This window comes from Zootoca vivipara, chromosome 12 (assembly GCF_963506605.1).
Source record: "Zootoca vivipara chromosome 12, rZooViv1.1, whole genome shotgun sequence".
Lineage (NCBI taxonomy): Eukaryota > Metazoa > Chordata > Lepidosauria > Squamata > Lacertidae > Zootoca > Zootoca vivipara.
Window position 1 is genome coordinate 26,249,013 of NC_083287.1, and position 17,095 is coordinate 26,266,107.

The 17,095-nt window shown below is 42.5% G+C and overlaps 1 protein-coding gene across 3 annotated transcripts in view; it reads right to left on the bottom strand.

Annotated features, from left to right (window-relative positions):
- Positions 1-17,095, bottom strand: part of HDAC9 (histone deacetylase 9) — a 338,697-nt gene that overhangs the window by 219,916 nt on the left and 101,686 nt on the right. The gene's annotated exons all lie outside the window — the stretch shown is intronic.

A 17,095-nucleotide genomic window follows, 5' to 3' on the forward strand; every position in this document is an offset into this window, starting at 1 on the left:
ATGCACAAGATAAGTATGGGCAAAGTTCTACTTTTAGGGAAGGGCTGTGGCTCTTCCTTGCATCCAGAAGGCTCCACGTTCAGTCCCTGTAATCTCCAGGCAGGGCTGGGGGAAGGCTGCTGCCTTAAACCCTGGAGAGCTGATGGCAGTCCATGTAAACAATACTGAGATAGATGGACCAATGCCCTGACTCCGCATAAGGCAGCTTCCTGTGTTCCTAATGTTCCATATTCACAGTAAAAAAGTCCTTTTGAAAGAACCATGCATCACTAGCTGCAACCTTGTTTTAAAATATAGAATAATGTACACTACAAGTAAGCGAGAGATTTTTCTAATCCCCTGAGAAGCTACCCCCCCCCCAAGGGTGGGGAGCACTCTGGAGCAGGTGCCGAGGGGACACACCTGGAAGGGGAAAGAAGCAACTCCCTTATGGATGTGTTTTTCACTCCTCCATTGTGGAGGCTGCAGCAACTTGTGATCTTTTCATTTGGGGGGTTATTTCAGAAGCACATTCAATCTTGTGCCTACTTTTAAAAAAGGCAACCTGTAGGGACTTTTCCATCACAAAAAAAATCAGGTAATGTAGCAAATTGTACATAGGAAGTGGCTTTGTACTGAGGCGGCATATGAACCGTGCATTTCAAGCATGCACATGAACACCCCTGATAATCCTGGGAACTCTAGTTTACCACTCACACAGCTACAATGCCCAGCATCCTTAAGAAACTACAGTTCCCAGGCTTCTTTGGGGAGTGTGCACAGCCTCAGTCAGAACATAGGCCAATCTAGCTCCCTTTTGCTTAAACTGACTAGCAGCTGCTCTCCAGGAGTCCAGGCAGGAATATTGCCATTCCCTACATGAAGATGCCAGGGACGAGACTTGGGACTTCCTGGAAGCAAACAGTGCGCTCTGCACTTCTTGCAATGCGGCCATGCTAGTTTAACACAGTCTGTTCTGTTTACAACTAAGTCAGTATGTATTGATGATAAAACTGCCACAATGAGAATCAATCTTCAGGGTGGGGGGGGGGTCAACTTGGGGTTGAAGTATGAAAGCAATTAACAGTTTGAATAGCTCTGAAAAGCTTTCAGCTCCTTGAGTACATCACAACAATCATCTGGAGCAACCATCATTTGTTTTAGAGCAGTTCAACTGACATTAATAGGGGATACTCAGTGAATGAATTGCGAAGTATAGCTGAGCCAAAGTTCCCACCCACCACATTTTACAAATCTCTTTGGAATTTGCCAAAGTCCACAGATTTTCAACCATGTACCCACAGAGAACAGATTTGTTATTTTCTTTGTCAGTTTGATTCCAGGAAGCGTGTCACATAGCCACATCATTGCAAGCCGAACATGGCATGCCATTTTGTTTACAGAACCCATCATGAACACCAGTGTGGTGCCTTGGCAGTCCCCATCTTGCCAAGCAGGAAGGAGTGTAGCCGAGAGAACCAATCCAACATTCATTCGCAGTTATGAGAGTGTCGTAGTTCAGTGGACATTTGCTTTGCACGCATAAAGTCCCCAGTTCAATCCCAGGCATCTCCAGGTAGGGCTGGGAACATCCTCTGTCTGTAACCCTGGAGAGCCGCTATCAGTGTGGATAATACACCACTAGATAGACCAATGATCTGGTTTGGTATAAGGTAACTTTCTAAGTTTCAGTTCATTCCTGATTCTAAGGGCTCCCTATATTTTTTTTCTCACTTGCGCTTCACAAGGAGATGCTTTGGTAGTGCAAGCTATGGATTTCGCTACTGCCTGTGAAATACTGGACTGCTGCCAGATCAAGTAAGGAACCTCTTCCTGATCCATGGTGGGCTTGGGGACGTGTGTGTTTGCAACTACAATCCAGATTGCTTTCAAGTATCAAATGACAGCTCAGTCTACTTCCAATCTCTGTCATTTGTGCATGTGTTATGTGAATTATGGCTTTGGGGAATGATCAGAGGGCAGGCATGCAAGCACAAGAAGAGCCTGCTGGATCAAGCCAATGTTCAATAAATTGGAGTTCTAATTGTAGATACACCGAAAAGAAGGTTTTTTTACACCAAGAACTCTGGCCATAAATTTCAATGTTAGAATAAATCCTACTCGCAAGTTACGGCCAAATAAGGTATGTATTCTGGTAAGACTAACAGTCTTGAACAGAACATATGGATACAAACAAGAAATGAGCTTCAAGTTCACTAGAGTATATGTACAGTGGTGCCTCGTAAGACGAATTTAATTTGTTCTGTGAGTCAATTCGTTTTGCGAAAAATTCATCTAGCGAATCCCATAGGAATGCATTGATTTTTTTGATTTTTTTTTGCCCATAGGAACGCATTAATTGAATTTCAATGCATGCCTATGGGAAACTGCGATTCGCTAGAAAAAAATATCACAAAACGAATTCGTCTTGCGAGGCAACCTCCACTCGCAAAACCCATTCGTCTAGCGAAAAATTTGTCTAGCAGGGCATTCGCCTAGCGAGGCACCACTGTAGTTGATCAAGCCAATGGCCTATCTTGTCCAGCATCCTTTTCTCACAGTGGCCTACTAGATGCCCATGGGAAGCCTGACATGGACACAACAGCAGTACTCTGTCCATCTGTGATTCCCAGCAACTGGCATTCAGAGGAGGTGGAAGATTGTCATTGTGGCTGGTAGCCATTGATAGCCTTGCCCTTCGTGATTTATCTTTGTATATTTTAATCAAAAGACAAATTACACAGATCCCCCACTAGATGAAGAACTTTGGAATAAACATAATTCTGAATGTGTGACAACCTTCCAAAAGGTCATTTAACTGACTAATCGGAAGCACAGACTGCTAGTTTTATTATGCACAGCATTTTTGGACCCATCTGAGAAATAGAAAACATCACAAAGAAAAGGGCCTTGTATCAGTGGAAAAGAAATTAGTTCTTAGCAAATTAGCAAAACTAATGTTCTATTTCGGATATATTTCAATGAATTGTTCCATAATTATTATACATAAATGATTACACAGTATACATAATTATACATAAAACAACCCAACCAACAATAATTACCAGATTACAATAATTATACGAAGGATTTAAATAATTTAAAATGCCATTTGTGATATTTTCCTGGAAATGTATATTCCAGTATTCAACAAATGTTCACCCTGTGTCCGTAGTATGTGTCAGGGAGATGTTGTGGCTACTCCTGAGTAAAGACGCTCCAGTCCATTGTGTCTTTGAAGGTTTTATTGTGCATACTATTTACAGTGCAGAGGTAGCAGAAAACATGACCTCCTAGTCACTCTCAGAACCCAGCAATGGCACCCGTCGGCTTTGGGGCCAGCAAAATAACCTGGGCACCCCAAAACGCCGCCCCTTCACCCTGTGTTTGGGCACACGCCTCAATTTGGGTGCCGGAAGGAGCAGTGCCCCTTCTCCCCCTGGCCGGCTGGGGCAGTGCCTGGGCTCCGACGTATCTTTGAGCCGTCCCTCCTCCACTTGTTGGTCAGAGTGGTGCAGGGGCTCAGATGCCTTGCTGAGCCCTCCCTCCACCGTCTGTTCCCCAGAGCGTTGCCAGGGCTCTGATGCCTCGCTGAGCCTTCTCTCCTCCATTCCGCTTCCCCCTGACCCGCTGCTAGCGCTGTTGCTGAGCGAAGTGCTGGTCAGGATGGTGGGGGGAGGCTCCCTGTAGGAAGTCCCCCTGACAGTATGTATTGGTGAAAACAGCATACAAAACTGCATTATATAAAGTGGGAATATATGCAAAAATATCCTGCCTGTTTTACCATCTCATTTGATCTTTTGGCCCTGGGGAAGGTGGCAACAGGGGGGAGAATCAGGCTCTGAGAATCAGCTAGGAGACCTGGAAGCTGCTATGGGGACCTCCAGTCTCTGGGTCAGAAATCTGATTCAATTTACATTTAAATGTGAACTTACCAGATTCACATTTTCCAAAACAATATTAAATTTAAACACATCTTTCCAACCCTTTCAAGTTTGAACTCCTCTGGGATCTGAAAAACAGTCCTTCAGCAAAGAAATGCATACAAAAATGCATATGCAATGGTAAAGTGTGCATGTTGTTGTTGTTTAGTCATTTAGTCATGTCCGACTCTTCGTGACCCCATGCACCATAGCACACCAGGCACTCCTGTCTTCCACTGCCTCCCGCACTTTGGTCAAACTCATATTGGTAGCTTTGTGAACACTATCCAACCCTTTCATCCTCTGTCGTCCCCTTCTCCTAGTGCCCTCCATCTTTCCCAACATCAGTATCTTTTCCAGGGAGTCTTCTCTTCTCATGAGGTGGCCAAAGTATTGGAGCCTCAGCTTCAGGATCTGTCCTCCCAGTGAGCACTCAGAGCTGATTTCCTCAAGAATGGATAGGTTTGATCTTCTAGCAGTCCATGGGACTCTCAAGAGTCTCCTCCAGCACCATAATTCAAAAGCATCCATTCTTCGGCGATCAGCCTTCTTTATGGTCCAGCTCTCACTTCCATACATCACTACTGGGAAAACCATAGCTTTAACTATACGGACCTTTGTAGGCAAGGTGATGTCTCTGCTTTTTAAGATGCTGTCTAGGTTTGTCATTGCTTTTCTCCCAAGAAGCAGGCGTCTTTTAATTTCGTGACTGCTGTCACCATCTGCAGTGATCAAGGAGTCCAAGAAAGTAAAATCTCTCACTGCCTCCATTTCTTCCCCTTCTATTTGCCAGGAGGTGATGGGACCAGTGGCCATGATCTTGGTTTCTTTGATGTTGGTTTTTTTTTTTAAGTGTGCATATAAATAGATAAATCGGTGAAAGTAACATACAAAATGCATCGTATGAGGCAAACTGCTTTGCAATGATATGCTTGTAGAAGGAGAAATTGTGGTGCTTAAGTGAGAAACTGAATCATTGCAAGAATATATTTGCCTTTAATGACCTTTGCTATCACTAGGCTCCAGCGTCTTTATAATGTACAGAAAGATTTTCTGGCGTGCTTTTACTTATTGCACATGTCACGAACCATTTCTTGCAGGACTGATACTTCTGTGGTGACACCAGGGAAGCATTGCAGAACTAATAAAACAGAATGATATGAAGGCAGTCCAGTGTAAATCCAACACAAATGAACTATTATTTATCAATGACATGTAGCAGAATATATCCACAAGAAAACCACTGTAAAATATTAGTAACTACATTAGCACCAGTGGCCACCAAAGGTAGCAACAACCTAGTTTTTCATTTTCTTGCCTTGGGTAAAGATATTCGTTTTCTTCCTTAACTCTTCAATTAATAGATTTTCAATTTATCTAATGTAAATGTCATGCCTGCTCTTTGTAACCCAGTGTGATGTAGTGGTTTGAGCATTTGTCTAAGTTCAGAGAGACCCAGGCTCAAATCTTCACTCAGCCATAAAGCTTGGAACAGTCACCATCTCTCAACATGACATACCTCTCATAGGGCTTTTGTGAGAACATTATGAACCAGTGAGCAGCATGTATTAACTGTAAAAAGGATTTGCAGGGGGTTTGGTGCACAGACAGCTCTATTTCAGCCTGTTGCTACACCATCCACTTTAATGTTTGGGAGTAGTATTCCAAGCTCCTGTATATGCAATGGAACTGCTAAATCAGGATGCATTTGGGAGACATATTGAACATAGTGCAACTTTTTTATGGCCTTCAGTCTTCTAAACAGATTCTCCTACAATCCTCCTAATTATCTTCTGTGAAAGGTAGCAAGACCCATTGGTGTCAGGGCTTTGAAACTCTCTCTTACAGTAGAATGAGACAACAAAATTACCAACCCAGCCAATGTCTCTGATATTTGCCACTGTGACATTAAGTTTGTTAATTAGTAAACTCTGTCTCCACAGATGACTTTTTGTACTTTATTACACAGTCTGGGCCAAATCATATTCCTCTTCAGTTTTTCCATAATAATCACTACTGAGAACAGTTCTAGCAATAATTAATTTTGATGTCATTGTGACCTAATAATTCCTTATGGTTCATGCTGCTCAATCATTCTTTGTAGTTTTAGAAAACAATGTCCTTGATATATAAATACCCTCACAATTTCTCTTCTTTGAAGGGGAGTAATTGAAACACAGTGGACTGAAACAATACAAAACCATTTGCTCCATTTAAAATTTTTTAAGGCAGCTGCCTCCAGTTCCACTAACCCTCCAGAACAGTTCCAGTTCCAGTCGCTGTCCAACCTCCAATCTTTCAACAATACATTACTACACCTATATAGCATATCTTCATCTCTTTCACATTCATCATTTTGGGAGACATTTATCATATTTAGAAGTCATTAATAAATTTCACCCTAATGTTACTGAATGGGACACTGGAGCTCACACATCTTGACTTTTTGAAGTGCCACTTGAAGAAGATATTCAGGGAAGAAAATAAGATACACGCACACTAAAGCTGAAAATGGAGCAAGAAGCAATGTGAAAGGTTTCTATGTGGATTAATCTACCTCACAGGGTTATTGCAAGGATAAAAAGGAGAAGAGGATAACTATATTCACCACCTTGAGGTCCTTGGAGGAAAGGTAGGATATATGGGGAATAAAATAAAATAAAAAACCCTCTCTTGGATCACCTTAGGATCTCTAGATGGTCTAATGGTGAAATTGCACTGCCACCTTTCCCATTGTGAGCAGCCCTGTAAAGTTGGTCCAGGAATGCAGAGTTGATTTATTTTATTCCTCTGTGATTTCCCTTTCTTTTTGTAGTGGGACAATGCAATGTTTGAAACATAAGCTGAATAAGGTGGTACCTCTGGTTACAAATGCTTCAGGTTACAAATGCTTCAGGTTACAGACTCCGCTAACCCAGAAATATTACCTCAGGTTAAGAATTTGCTTCAGGATGAGAACAGAAATTGTGCTCCAGCGGCGCGGCAGCAGCGGGAGGCCCCATTAGCTAAAGTGCTGCTTCAGGTTAAGAACAGTTTCAGGTTAAGAACGGACCTCCAGAACGAATTAAGTTCTTAACCAGAGGTACCACTGTACCAGCAAACAATTCCTGCTGAACTGCAGCAGCCCCAAGGCCCAGCTCCGCCACGGAAACCAAAGACTCTAAGCCACAGCCTCTTGAGTCACGCAAGTGTCAGCACATTACCGCAACTGCTGGGTAAAATGATTAATGGATCAAAATACCTGTATTCTCCAGCATGGTATGTTCCTAATGGTTTTATTGGGCATTTTGGAGACTGCAGTTTGTGTTTCCATAAAAATGTGCCCACTGAAGGTTTCTTCTTGAAATGTACAATTACCTTGATTTATATTCCACAGCATCTTTTTGTGTGCCATTAAAATGCAGCCATTTACTCTTCAGAGCAACTATAATCTTCTTGGGGGGTGTGTGTGTGTGTGAAACATCCTGAAAGCAGGATTCTTTAATTTTTTTATTTTATAATAAAACCTGCCACAAGCAAATAAACACAACTCTGAGTTAAAGTGGCAGAAGTGTTGAGTTTCAGTGCTACCATAAAACAATCAGACTTTGGAGTGAGAGACTGAAGACAAAAGCGGTCCAGGTCAGGTGGATTAACTAGAACTCCTCTCCCCCATCTTAGCCTCGCAAATATTCACAACATTTGCCTTTATTCTTGCACTGGGTCCTGGTACATGTTGAATTTACACCCAAGTAAAGCCACTACATCTATTGTAACAAAAAATAAGGACTGCTTTCAGTGGCAAGGAAAGGTGTAGGCCACAATCCAATACTCACTTACTTGAGAGTAAGCTGCATTGCATTCAATGGAACTTACTTCTGAGCAAACAGGCAGAGTGATGCACTATAAAGGGTTAGGGCAGAGCATCCCATTGTTAGCATAGCTGCCAAGTTTTCCCTTTTCTCGTGAGGAAGCCTATTCAGCATAAGGGAAAATCCCTGTAAAAAAGGGATAACTTGGCAGCTATGATTGTTAGATTTATATATGAGGTCATCATCACTTCCAGGGCCGGCACGATGAAGCAACTTGCTTCAGGTGGCATAATGAGAGGGAGAGCAGAGATGAATACAGAAACATAGGAAGTTGCCTTACAAGGAATCACACAATTGGTCCAGCTTCTTTAGTATTCTCCTTGTTGACTGACAGCAGCTCTGCTGGGTTTCAGAGACAGGGTTGTCTCTTTGCCCTACCAGGAGATGCTTGAACCTTGAACCTTCTGCATGCAAAGTATACCGCTGAGCTTGAAATCGGTGTCTCAATTGTATAGCACATCTTTCTAAAGTGTCGGCCCTAGATGGGGATTTGGCTGCTTCAGGCTGTTTGGGCCAGCACCTAAAGCAGGCATAGAGAAGCTGGAGCTTTCCAGATGTTGCTAGACTATAACGCCCACCATATCTGGCCACTGGCCATGGCTTATAGAAGTAGGAGACCAAGACTATCTGGAGGGTGAAAGGTTCTCTATCCCGGACCTACAGTAGCCATTATTCTTCTCTCATGGTATATACATCCATACAGGTCATGGCCCAGGCAGTAAGCAGAATGGTGCTAGAATGCATTGACACGCTTTGGTTGATGTCGCCTCCCACCTCAGAAATCTTTGAATCATTTGGCTGTGGTTGTACATAAGAGGGGAGAGCGCTCCTAATGTCGCCAGCCCATTCACTTCCAGCATTCCTCCTTTCTTTCAGGTGGTAGTGATCCCTGTACTGTCAGCTGCTCATCACTCCTAATGCAGTTTTAAAGTGTTTAGAGCGCCACCATTTTCGGCTCTCGTCTTTCAATACAGTCTAACACTCTACCTCAAGCTTCTAAACTCCTCTTCACTGTGCTTGTGGTTTGCCTGAGGGAAACAAACCACAAGCTCAGGTTCATATGTCACATTTGGTTTCTGGTGGCACAGCAACAGCAGGAATGGAGCGGAAACGTGTCAACAGCATGGACTGGCACACCGTGCATTCACATTCAACAGATATGTGAATTGGGCCAAACCATGGTTAAACATAACTATGGTTTGTTAACACCCTCCAGTATGACTAATTATTATTCTTCCCAAGGACTGTGAATTCAACAACCCAAATTTGTAGTCCCCTTGTTTCAAGTTTCATTGTCATTCAATTGCCTGATTTCTATTTACTAATTTCTTATACATTATTGATGTATTATTGATGTATTTTGATTAAATAAATGAAACGAATGATTAAACTGCTTGGTTGAAGCATGCCACATTTCATTCCTAGTTTATGAAGCTGGCTTGCGTCAACAAACCATTATTAAGTTTGCATTAGGATGACACACCAAAATGTTAATCCAAAATGGAAACAGAAGCAGCTATGTTAGGAGAGGAGAGGAGAGGAGAGGAGAGGAGAGGAGAGGAGAGGAGAGGAGAGGAGAGGAGAGGAGAGGAGACAAGCACACAAGCCTGATATTCTCTGAAGGCGTTTCCCACAATCCAAATACATCCACTGTCTCTAAATAATGACAATCGCTGATCTACTGGGTGTTTCTGGAACATGCAGCTTTTCTGTTCAGCCTCCCTTTGTCTTTGCTCTACGGTTTGCTCATAAGCTTTGCAACCAGAAATAGAAGCAAAACATTTAATTGAAGGCTTCCCTGATGCTGAATTTAGCCAGCTACTCTGGGAGCTTGAAACAACAGCTTTGTAACAAAAAGAAACGATGGCAACTTAAATTATCTCAGGTTCCACACAAGACAACAATATTCCTAGAGAATATTTTTCTGTTGTAAAACAGCAAGAAATTGCAACGAAAGCTTGTTTCACTGCAATATAATTATAAGCATCTAAGAGGCATTCTAAACACTGCCTGCTAGGGTTCCCAGAGCATATGTTACTTCCCCACATGCTACGAAGAAGGCAGGTGTAACACTGGCGTCTCCCTCAGCAGGTGTAACATGTTAACACTGCACTATAAAGCACGCAACAAGCACTTTGCTCGCCTAATGAAATCAGTCTCAAGTGTCCCAGTTCAGCAGCTCCAGGGCCCAAATTTCATGAAATGCGGAATGAAAGAAACTGTGGTGCAGGCGGGTGAGAGATGAATCCTTTTCTCAGCTGAAAACACAAGACACCTCCTTAGCAAGACTTATTATCATCATCTTCTCAGCATTCACTGCATTGTCGCAGGATGAAGTCTGGCCCCGAGAATAGTTGCACAGGCTAATTTTGTTATAGCTTTGCTACAGACAGATACTATTAGGAGGCTGACGCTCACTCGGATTTTTCAGAAATGCAAAGTCTACCTTCACAGTCACGTGCAACGTAAGATCGCTTGACAAACAGAAGCAGAAAAAACAAGAATTTACTGAGAAAGGCACCATAATGTACATAAACACTACACTCAAGACCAAGTTATCTGAAAGGTTACCTGTCCCTGTATAGACCTGTAGCATCACTGAGATTATGCGGGAAATTCTACTCATCATAGCTTGCCATAGAGTGGTGACCCAAAGTTGGCCTCTGTCCACTATTGCCTCTTTTCCCACTACTGCTCTTTCCCCACTGTCACAGGATCGCTGGCGGCTACTCTAGAGTAACGACTCTCAGACACACTGCCTTTTCATGCTTTTATTCTGTGCAGACTATTTACAGTGCAGAAGCTGTACAGTGTACATGTTCTCAGTCTGGGTCAGTACCCCGGAATGGCGATTCCCGCGTCTTTTTCCAACAAAGTAGTCTGGGAATCCCCAATCTCCGCCCCCGTTTCTTCTTGCGCAGTTCCGGAACTGGAGGGAGGGGTCTTCTAGCCGTGTTTTCCTGCCTCCCCTCTTCCCTCTCCCTTCCTTCCTTTCCCGGGCGGAGCAGGGGCTCTGTGACCCTGTCAGAGCCCTGCCCTCTACTTCCTGCTTCCCCGCTCGACTCATCTCCCTTCCCGCTCCCGCTTGTGCTCGGGGAGGAGCTTGTTGTCAAGATGGGAGGGGGTAGTCTATAGCTCCTGTCCCTCACACCCACTATTTCCACTTTTGCCATATGTGAATCAGCAACTATCAGCTGCTTCAGACATCTTGCAAAGACATCTCTTTTTGCCCAGGCTTTCCTTGACCTATAGATCAGACCTGTTCTTATCTATATGAATTCCTGCTTTTGTTTGTATATACTTTCATGCTACTGTTTTACTGGTGTTAAGTTACATTTTTGTATTACTTACTCCCCACCACCACCACCACCACACACACACTGCATTTATGTTGTACACCACTTGGAAATATTTATGAATGCTTTAAATCAGTGGCTCCCAATGGGTGGTCCGTGGACCCCAGGAGGTCCATGTAATCCACCCAGGGGATCCGTGGCACCATTCACAAAACTAAAAGTACCACAGATATATCAAAATTTTCAAAAGTAGTTTTTTAAAAAAACAAAACACAAGGGGTCTGCGGTACTTGGCTAATTCAGAACCACTGTTTAAATAAATGAATGAATAAAAAAGAAACTATGAAGGCCCTCATCCATGGCAATTTCTAAAAATGTTACGTGAACCTCTTGAATCTTACAAAGACGGTGCATGATAACATGGAGAACTCCTCCATCTCATCAGGCAAATAAGAACTGCCAAAACAAGTACTTCTCCTTCATAAATATGAATAGAGATTCACTCTGCTTTCTCACTCTGAATCTATTCAATGTAGTGCTGCAACTCTTCAAATCGTAGAACACTAATGGGCTATGGAGCTGAATGTAGGAAAGTAGGTATTTTGGAGAGAGTGTCAGGAAAGAATGGGAAAGAGCTGGTTTAATTATAAGCTTATTTTATTTAAGTAGAAAATAGACCCTATAAAGAATTCACAAATTTAAAAATATCTGGAAAAGACTACAAAGAAATGCTACAGCCCTGTTGCTTCCAAATTGGATTATAAAACTTTTTTAGAAACAAAAAAGCTAGGAGGTTTGTAGAGTCCTTTACAAGATTAGGCTTGATTGCAAATTAAATAACTCAATTTTAAGGTTCTGCTTTTCGCTCTGAAATGCTTGCTACAAAAATACCACAAAGAAGTCAAGACTTGTGTCTTCCTGGGTCTTTATTAAGAAAATGCTCAAAGTCCTTTACTTTCTATGTAATCAGAGCTATAATTTCTTTGGGTTATTTTAGGATCTGGCTATAGCTAAAGCAGGAACCTCCGCTTTATTCTGAGCTCCAGATATGTCAATGCAGCAAAGCAGTGCTCCAGTTTTATAAGGTATCTCCTTACATAAAGCATAACACTACTATTAGACTCAGTTCCCTTGCAAATGTCCCATACTGGCTACTATCTATTCTTGGAGGGCACTGAGAATTATATGGTCACTGGTTCCTGTATCCTTACTATGCAAGTGCAAAAATTATGCCACATATTTCCCCATTTTTGAATAAACAGCCACCCATGCTTAATGGGTCGTAAAATTTGCAAGGCCAACAAGCGACCCAAAGATTATCAGATCCTACTATCTCCATGTTGGACCCAGGTGGCGCTGTGGTTAAACCACTGAGCCTAGGGCTTGCTGATCAGAAGGTCGGCGGTTCGAATCCCTGTGATGGGGTGAGCTCCCATTGCTTGGTCCCAGCTCCTGCCAACCTAGCAGTTCGAAAGCACGTCAAAATGCAAGTAGATAAATAGGAACCGCTACAGCGGGAAGGTAAACGGCGTTTCCATGTGCTGCTCTGGTTCGCCAGAAGCAGCTTTGTCATGCTGGCCACATGACCTGGAAGCTGTCTTCGGACAAACGCCGGCTCCCTCGGCCAATAATGCGAGATGAGCGCGCAACCCCAGAGTCGGTCACGACTGGACCTAATGGTCAGGGGTCCCTTTACCTTTACCTTTACTATCTCCATGCATGCCTACTGCATGACAGAGGCTGATTTCAATGACACACCGCAGAGCAACCATGAAAGGTTTCACTGGGTTATTGAACCACTGACTTTTTAACACTAGAGAAGAGATTTGGTTGTGCTGAAAGCAGACTGAATTAGAACAGCCCTATCCAGGAATTTTGCTCCATATAATTTGCATGATGTGGGGCAGGACAGCAGGGCTGCCCCTACAGGCTCCACCCCTGCGTTGCCATTGGGTCTCAGCATTACAATTAATGCATTTAGGAGGAGGTATGGAGAAGCTAGCCTGATCTATGTGCATAGGGTTCACCTTGTGATTTAGAATCCCATGCAATCAGGATTCTAAATGGTGGGAGGAGCGTACAGGTATAGAGCAGGTTCACCTCTTCTAACCTTGCCCTTTATGGTGAGGCACAGGGCCAAAGGGGAGATGGCAGCAGAAGCAAGGCCTACTCTCACAAGCTATATGATGTTAACTATGTGGAACAGAATCTCCAAACAGGGCTAGCATCAATTTCTAATCCATATACCAGAGGGAACAGGACATCTAGCCATGTCTCATATAGAAATCACACATCCTTAAGGTCATACTTAACTTCTTTTACAAAACTTGTTTTATTTCAGTTCTCGGTGAACTGAAATGTGGTATGACTTATGCTCCGGAATCCTGAGAATACTTTGAACTAGATGCCCAGAGCCTTAACTAGCAGCATGGGTGCTTGGCTAAGAATCCCACTAAGATTCAGATGCACCCTTAGAACTGTAGACCATGGTTCATCATGGCACTGATTCTTTGGAAAATCCTCCATTGGGAGGTTAGCCTGGATGCATCTTTACTGGTCTCCAGGAGGGCAATGGAGACAAGTTTGGCTCCTTCTACTGGTGAGTTTTGATCTGTTTTGCTGACTTGTTTTATCTTATTTGTGGTTATGCTGTATGTATTTCAGCTCATCCTTCATTTTGCTCCAGTTTAGTGAGGAGGTCTGAGACAGGATCCCCAGTTGCAGGGAGGCTTCTAACTGTGCTCAGCTGAAGGTGCTCAGAAACCCTCCACGGACCTTCCCACTCAACGTGGAGTGGGTGGAGTTGGTGTGTACTAAGACACTGGGGCTGAGGTGTGTTTCCCCTGCACACCTTATTCCTTTACACATCTGAACAGGACTATTTCCGTTACCTATACAGTGGTACCTCTACTTACGAATTTAATGCGTTCCGAACACACATTCGTAAGTCGAAAAAAAAATGTAAGTCGAATCCCATAGGAATGCATTGGGAGAAAAAAAGCGTAAGTCGAAGCAACCCTATCTAAAAATTCGTAAGTAGAAAAAATCCTATCTAAACCGCATCCAATATGGAGGACGGAGCTCCGTTCGTAAGTAGAAACATTCGTAAGTAGAGTTATTCGTAAGTAGAGGTACCACTGTACTATGTCAGAAATGTTGCTCTTTAATGTATTGTAAGTGATGGCGTTTGCTTGGTATAAAGCTTTTACACTTATTCATGGTGTACATGGTAAAACATACATCATGCATCACTTCAGAGCTGGTACTCTTCTCCTTGCAAGCCAAGTGCACCATGCATAAAAAGGAAAGATTTCAAAGGAGAGAGAGAGAGAGAGAGAGAGAGAGAGAGAGAGAGAGAGAGAGAGAGAGAGAGACTCAAACGGCACAAAATGTAAGAACAAATTAGCTGTGACACTGCAGCTTTCAGGTTTTCTCAAGGCTGTGGAAAAAATAGAATGCAGATAGTACTTCACTACTTTGCAGCAGCTTATAGTAGACCTTAAAGCAAAAGTGTCACTTCTGATTTGTTCCCCCAAATCAAGCGTATAATTTAATTAACTCTTTCCTTCTAGATCTTTTGGTATTTGGTGGGACTCCTGAGCGGGATTCCGAAAGTGTCCCACTGCTCTCTTGAGTTCTAGATGTGTCTCTCTGGGGTGAATTCTAGGATGCAGGTGGAATTGCCCCCAAGTTATGGCTGGGCCTGACAACAGGTCGGCAAACAGTCCTGCTGCCAGAAATGAGTCATAGTGATGCACTTATTTTAGAAAGGAAACATTGTTGTTCATCAATGGATGTCTACAGAAGAGAAGCCAGGGTCATCGCCAAGAAGGCTATCCATAGGAAGACAGTGATAGGAACTGGAAGACAAGGAAGAATGATCTAGAAATCTAAACTGGTTGTCCTCCAAGTGTCAACAGTGTCCAATCTGGAAAGCCATGGGTGTGGTCAACCAGGTAGTGAGGGAGAATAAAGCCTGCCATTGACACGGACTGGAATTCTCACTTTGCAATACATTTTCCATAGTCTTGAGTTTCATAGTTTGCCATTGTTCCTGGTTTTCCGATTTAAAATCACTGTAAAATGCAGATGCATTCTACATGTTCCTTTGCGCATACTACAGACTTCTTAGTTTCACATTAAATGTTTGAGGATTGGTACTTTTGAACCACTATTTGCATGCCAAATAGTTCAAAGAGAAGCCAACAAATAAAAAACACTTCTGAATGAGAAAAAAGAGAAAAGAGAAAAGTGAAAGAAGAAATGAAAAAGATGAAAAGACTTCTGATTCTCTGTCTGTCAACTAAATGTACAGTAGTAGCTTGTTCAAAGTATTTACTCTGAAAAGGGGATTGATTGTTACAGCACTCAGCACCCTAAATGAACTAAATCTCCCATAATGTTTTGGTGGAAGCCATGACTGTTTCAAGTGACATCACAGCACTTTAAATGTGGAGTGTGAATATGGCCTATATCTCATCTTCCTTCTACAAGTGCTTGTCTAATATTGACCTGCATTTAAACCCTTCCAGTATGACCCCAAAGTAACAAATCTCATATCACTTTGGTTCTTAATATACATCACGAAGAATGATTAGATAGTAATGAGTTTTTAAAACCATCTTATAGCATTTCACAGGGGGGAAATATACATAAACTTAACATCATTTTCTGCAGGGAGCAATAACATTTCCACAAACTGCCACTGGCTTTCTGGAAGGCAACATTTTTAATTAAACGATTTTAATTCAAGTTAAAATGAGTATTTTATGTTTAGTTTACAGGGAGATAATGTCTTGGGGTCTGACTTCCACTGAAGTTATATCTGTTTTGTAAACCTAGTGGTTATCTATGTTATTAATACATGATATTCACTATGTTTCCAGATATATATATATAGCAGCTACAAAATGAATTTCTAGATACTATTTCATATTAATAGTTTGCCATTATCATACCTAAGGGGATTCTTTCTCTCCTCCTAACTTGTTCAAAGAAAACAAAGGATGATCACTGATTTCACATTACATCCAAATTATGGTACTGTATTTTTTACTCCAACAAACCCTTATCCTTAAGCCAAGAACTAATCTGGCCTATGAATCAAACAAGCCACAGTAAGAGTAACAGGAAGCCAGAAATGATACCGGTAGTTTGTTTGCCTTCACTGCTAGCAGGGAGGAGCAAAATCTCCCTCTGGTGTGAATTCACAGCAAACTGTTATCTATGGTTTACTGTCACTTGATAATTGGATAAATGTAATATAATATGCACAGCTGGGGTTCAACATGAGAAGGTAACTGCTTGTTTCCTTCTAAGTTGGGGAATAGTCTACAGATGCAATACATGTCCTGACATAGAATGAAACACAGCAGAAATTTGCTATGCCTAAATGGCACTAAATGGTAATGAGATGAAAGAAGAAAGCTATTAAGTAGCATCTTAATGTACCAGATAAAAATATATGTGAAAAATGGTGGAGAGTAGGCACCCCTCCTATCTTCAAGTGTCGCTAGAAAGCAATAATCACACAGTTGTGATTTGCAGTAATGCTATCCAAGTACTGTTATTTCACTTTGCTGGATGACTGCAAGGATCTTGCCATAGATGAAGACTATGTCATCCTCGGAGCCCTCTAATGACAGCAGTTCCAAGGAGCAGGTGGATCCACTGCCTAGTCTGTCACATGCAGAATCACAGCCACCAGAGCCCGTATCTCCTCCCCTGGACGCCAAGGGTACATCTTGGTCACCAGGGTCCAATAACTGGTTCATAGATTTTCACATAACTTGAGACCTGAACGCCTAGAGGAAGCCAGCAGCTGCAGAGAAAGGCAGCAGCATAAGTGGCCAGATACAGCATTAATACGAAGGCCTAGTCAATGAATACTTAGTCCTGGTTATAGAGATCTGTCAGGTGGTCCAAGACCCTTGCATTTTGAGGACCCTGCTGAGACAACCATTCTCTTAAAACCCACACCTAGGTATACAGAGGTACCTCTCCTTACAAATAACTCTACTTACGAATGTTTCTACTTACAAACGGA